Source organism: Hevea brasiliensis, chromosome 13 (genome assembly GCF_030052815.1).
Source record: "Hevea brasiliensis isolate MT/VB/25A 57/8 chromosome 13, ASM3005281v1, whole genome shotgun sequence".
Classification (NCBI taxonomy): domain Eukaryota; kingdom Viridiplantae; phylum Streptophyta; class Magnoliopsida; order Malpighiales; family Euphorbiaceae; genus Hevea; species Hevea brasiliensis.
In genome coordinates this window covers 64,189,227-64,195,262 of record NC_079505.1, presented here as the reverse complement: position 1 = coordinate 64,195,262, position 6,036 = coordinate 64,189,227, and the positions used below count along the sequence as shown (strand labels likewise).

Here is a 6,036-nt window from a genome sequence, read left to right as displayed (position 1 = left end):
ATGCTATGGTATGCACCCGACCTGACATTTCACATGTAGTTAGTGTTGTGAGTAGATACATGGTGTGTTCTAGGAAAGAGCATTGGCAGGCAATGAAATGGATTTTGAGGTATTTGAAGGGTACTACAAATGTTGGTTTGAAATTTGACAGGACCAAGATGAGTGATTCAGTTATTGGCTATGTGAATTCAGATTTTACAGGGGACTTAGACAAGAGGAGATATTTGACAGGTTATTTGTTTACTCTTTTTGGAAGTGTTATCAGTTGGAAGGCAACATTGCAAGCTATAGTTACTTTGTCTACCACAGAGGCTGAATATATGGCCTTAGTAGAGGCAGTAAAGGAAGTTTTATAGTTACAAGGTTTGGTGGGTGATCTTGGGTTGATACAAAACAAGGCAACAGTGTTTTGTGACAGCCAGAGTGCAATACATCTCACAAAGAATCAGATGTACCATGAGTGAACTAAGCACATTGATGTCAGATATCACTTCATTCGGGACATTGTATCTCAGGGGACTGTAGTTGTGCAAAAAGTCTCTACACATGATAATCCAGCAGATATGATGACCGAGGGAGTCCCAGTAAGCAATTTTAGGCATTGCCTAGACTTGGTTGATGTTTGTAGTGCTCAGTAATGCCCTTGCGAGGGCATATGGTAAGACAGAGTGTTTGTGGTTATTTTGTTGATGATAGAGGAAATTTAAGTCAAGAGGAAGAATTGTTATTTTTGTAGCTTTTGAATTTTGGGATATGTTTTTTCATGTACTCAAATTGTGACCCGATCTGAAAGTTTCGTGCTGCGACCCGATTGGAATAAAAAGTGAGATCTGTAGTGGTAGGGAAGGGCACGGGCTAATAAGCCCGGGCCCTAAACCCACCATTGATCTCCTTGGGAGTGTGGGGGCAACGCCCCCACGGTATGAACCAGTATAAATATTATAATATTCTACCTTTTGCGGCAGAGTTATGAGATATTTGGGAAACACACTGGGGTTATGTTTGAGAGTTCTGATTGATTGTATCTTGCTCTTTTCATCATAGTGAAGCTTTTTTCTCTTGTCTTGCCCGTGGACGTAGACCTTACGGTTGAACCACGTTAAATCATGCGATTTGTGTGTGTGCCTTAGATTTGCGTGCTTGTTATAACATTTTTCCTTTTTTTCCAATTTTTTTTAAATTTCATAGACTTGTAATTTATTTTAGAATATATTTTATTATATCTTATATTATTTCAAAAAAATAAAATGAAGTAAATTAAAAATGATAATTAAAAAATAATATTTAATTTTTTATATAAATTTAATAAATAAAGTTTCTTACTTATAATTACAAATACTATAATTATTATTTATTTATAATAATTAAATTAACAATAAATTAATTATATGAAAATAATTTCAAATAATTATTATTTTATCATTCATACATTTTAATATAATAACCTAAGTTTAACTAAAAACTCAAAATAACTACCTATCAATAAGAAAAAAAAATTTCAAAATGAAGTTAACTTTTAAAATCAGTAATCGTTGAGCTCCATATTTTTGTTTCATTTAATAAATTAACTTATTTGTTAGGTGTCAAAAAGCTATCAGCCTGCTTCCAACAGTTCCAAATTCACAATGAAAAATTGGCAAAAACAAAAGAAATTAAAAAAAAAAAAAAGGCAACACCAGATTAAAAATTACCGTGGCTAGCTGTGAATGAAGGTTCTCGATCCTAGGAGAAGTAGCATTAATGTTACTTAACCACCGAGTCTCAATTAGTGGAGAGGTAAGAAAAAGATTTGAAAGGTACGGAGATGTAATGGCGATCAGTGAGATTTGAAGAAAGGGAATCGTTCAGATTTTAGAGGGCATAGAAAATCTAGGTGTACATAGAATTTATTAAAGGATTTAATTCTAATAACATATTTTAAAAAATTCTTGTCAAAAATTGATTTTCAAAGTTTTATTAGGATATATTAATTTTATATGGAATATACTAATATTGTATATGAATATATAATTGAATTTAAACCTTAATTACACTATACATTTTAAAGGAAATACCTGTTCTATTTATGAAAATTCTTAGTATAAGAAATGTCCAGATCTAAAAATTTTAAAATACATCTATAATATGTACATAAGTTGTATTATGACCATTAATTATGATGGGTCTCATCATAATTAATGATTAGAAGATATTCATTATATACATACAATGGTTGCACTGAATAAATTCTCGTCAAGATTATGAATTGTTGAAAATATGGATTGGGTCACCAATAATGGATAAACTTGGCTCGATTTGATTATTTATTCTAATTATAAGAATAAGAACCAAAACCTAATAGCATATAACTACATGGTGCAGATATGAAAAAACATATGAAGTCAAAAGGTTACATGGGTTTATCTAAGAGTTGCATTGCTATACTAAAGCACATAAATATTGGCCAAAAGTGGCCTTATCTTTCATGTGATGTAACCAAAATTGTAAAACAAAACTATGTAAGGCCAAAAGGCCTATTCTCTCAATACATTTTTTGTATAAAATTACAAGAAAAAAACGTGTAGAAAGGCACTAATTTCCAAAGGGAAATAATGGCCATAAGAGAGAAGAGTACAAGTGTTTTGACTTTTTGGTTCTTGGTATGTTAGGGACACTCTTGTTCATTCTTCAATTGGTGGAGCATTAAAATTCAAGGTACACTTAGAATGTGGTTTATCTATGTAATTCATGATTATAAATGTGTGATTATATAGTAGTACTAGTGAAACAAATATGGTAAAGATCCTAATCTATTTTGCATGAACATGAATTGTGATTTATATATTTAAATCCATGTGTTGGGTTCTTAAATTTTTCTTCATGAATTGCCTCAATCATCTTGCTTCAATAATCTAGCATGAACTACCTCAATCAACACAATTTATACTACACTGTGGAAGCTACATTATTAAGGCAATTCGTGATGAAGAGCATTGATAAAAGAGCTTATGAAAAGAAGAAGAAGAATAGTAATTAATGGAATTCTTCTCTAAATTTGTAGGTATCATGTCCATCTAATTAATCATAGTATACAAGAATTAATGCTAACATCAGTTTGCTTTCCTCAAATCTTGCTTTGATGTTTTCATATAACTATTCCATGAGCATTCAGACCAAGAAAACAAAAACTAAAACAAGAACATATTTAAGTCGTAGTGTTGAGAGGAAGGAAGAGGATTTCAATATGATGGATTTTGCAGCTCCATTTCGATGGCCGTTACGGGGATGAAGGAGATCTCCACCACCATATGATCCCTTTCCATGTCTTCTGAAACTCATTATATCAACTTTCTTATGTGCATCTACATGCATAGAAATTAATTAATATCTGATAAGAAAATTCTTGCTTATATCTGATTCATCATAAATTCAAATACATAACATGTATAGTAGAATATATATATTTGTATTTTGAGTCCACAATAGATCAAATCTAGATAAGATTTCCCTATCTAATAATTATGTAAAATTAAAGAAAAAAAAATATGATTAGAAGTTAAGAACTCAAAAAGGTTAATTATAACCCTTACCCTTCAAGTGTTTTGCCTTCGATAAAGACTGGCATTGTGGTGGGGAAGAACCTTCAAAGGCATAGCATGAAAGAGATGTACAAAAAATAATTATGAACAAAAGCCCTATAAATATTGCTCTCTTCATGGCTATGATCATTCCTTTTCAATCTCTCTCAGAGGTTTTTTGTCCAAATAGACAGCTACCTAGTAGTAGCTTTATAGATTGATCTATGTGCTTTGCAAAATGTGCTTTACTTCCTTTTGAGCTTTTCTTCTATGGGAAACAATTCAAGAATATTTGCTTTTTTTTTTCCTTCTTCAACGAAGAACTATTAACAAAAAAACTCGTTAAGAACTTTTTTTTTTATTATTTTTTATTTAAAGCCTTACGATTTTGAAGACTATTTCAATATCATTGAGTTAAAGCTCATAGGTCATTAAAAGCATAAATAATAATTAATGCCTGGCAACTATATTGTCTTATGCTTTATTTTCCATTGGAATTTCTTATCTTCAATCTTATTTGATAACAAAAGAATAAGAATATCAATTAAAACCATGTGACCTCGCATTTTGGAAAGGCATATGATGCCTGTATCTTTTTGGATAACTTTCCTTCACATTACGCAAGGAATATTTCGCTAATTTATTAGTATAATCCTTCACTTGAGAATAGATTAAAAATAAATATATCTATGATAAATAAATAAAAAAGAAATAAATAATGCTAGCCAGTCAAATAATTACTCCCATCATTTAGATCTTTTCGGAAACATTATTATTTGTTTACCGATATATTGCAGAAATAATAATTGTAAGCTTGATAAAATTTATATATTTAGCCAATTTTCTGATAATTTCGGGAACTGAATTTGAAAAAGATAATTGATGCCATCTAATATTAGTTATACAATTTTTTTATATTTTTTAATAATTGGACCAAAAATACTAAACTTTTTTGTTAATTTGTAATTTTATCGTAACGTTTCAATTTTGGTTTAAGTATCCTAAGATTTGACATTGAGGACAAATTATATTTAATTTCTAAAATCAAATTTATAATTGCCATAAAAATGAAATATTTGCAATAATTTACAATTATAGTCAAACTTTCTAATTTTAGAAAAAAGTAATCCCAACCTTTGATATTGGTGCAATTATAGGCAAAACCTAAAATTGATTTGGAAAAATTAAAATTTTACCCATCAAACTTATAACTATTATAGTAAATGTCCTAAAATGATTTTATATTTTGGTAATTAAGCTGATTGATTGTTTTAAAAATTATAATCACATCAATCAAAAGAATAAAATCATCTAATTTAAAACATATATAGATAGATTTATATGAATTTAGGCAATAAAATTTAAAGTTTAGGACATTTGGTTACTATAATATAAGCTTAGTGGACAAAATTTAAATTTCTTTTAATCAATTTTGAGCTTTGGTTATAATTCTCAAAAGTTTAAATTTATGTTCCAAAATTAGAACGTTTAGATATAATTGCAAAATACTGCAAAATGTTTGGCTTTTATATCCAATTGCAAATTTGATTTTAAAAATTAGTTACAATTTTACACAATATCAAATGTTAGGACATTAAAACTAAAATTAAAAAGTTATGACAAAATTGTAAATTGATGAAAAAGTTTGAGTATTTTTTATTCAATTGGCCCTTTTTTAGTGACGGATGAGAAAGTGGGACTCAAACATGGGTTTGATAAGTATATTATATACCTTCAGCCACTCAATCAAAACAGACTAAGCAATTATACAATATTTTCTACATTAAAATTACAAATTCAATTCAGTGGTACTGAAATAAAATCATCTTCAAAATAATTTATTCTATAATGCGTACACAATTTAGTAGCTAATTAAGCTAACTGAATGAGTCATGTACTTGTCAACAAAAATGGATGAGATACTGATCGATGAAGAAGGTGATGTATTGTTGTAATTTAAAGAAATTTGCAAATAAAATCTATAATCTACGTCCAAATCCTTGTGTAGCTACACATATCTTAACTTGAGACAAAAGTGGGCAACGCAAAGTTCGATGGTTACTTCACGCAGGAAGGGCAGGTTTCTTATCATGCAGATATTTATAATGGTTGCAATATTTCTTTTCTATTTATCTCTCATATTTTAATATGGCAAATAAGAAACCAGAGGTGCAATTAGGCCGATTAATTAGTCCAATATTTAATTGGAAATCTTCAATATTGATTCTCCTCTCATGAAATCTGACCAATTGAATTGGATTTTCATGAAGAAAATGGTTGTAAATAGAAAAAAAAAAAAATCCCTCACACACATTCAACAAGAAGAAAGTACAATATCATTTACTCTAAAAGAAATGGAAAAATACACCAATACCATCATCTTCTCTCTTCCCTTCTTTTGTTTTCCCCAAACATTAAAAAAAAAAAATAATCAGTTTTGCAACCGATTTTTGTAACTAACTAAAATCAATTGCTATTA

At 29.2% G+C, this 6,036-nt stretch overlaps 1 long non-coding RNA gene across 1 annotated transcript; it reads right to left on the bottom strand.

Annotated features, from left to right (window-relative positions):
- Window positions 1-3,021: 3,021 nt before the first annotated feature.
- LOC131171712 (uncharacterized) lies at window positions 3,022-3,742 on the bottom strand. The gene is made up of 2 exons (XR_009142366.1): window positions 3,570-3,742; window positions 3,022-3,341 (listed from the first exon to the last, which is right to left on the bottom strand). It is a non-coding gene; the product is annotated as an uncharacterized LOC131171712 (long non-coding RNA).
- Window positions 3,743-6,036: the final 2,294 nt, after the last annotated feature.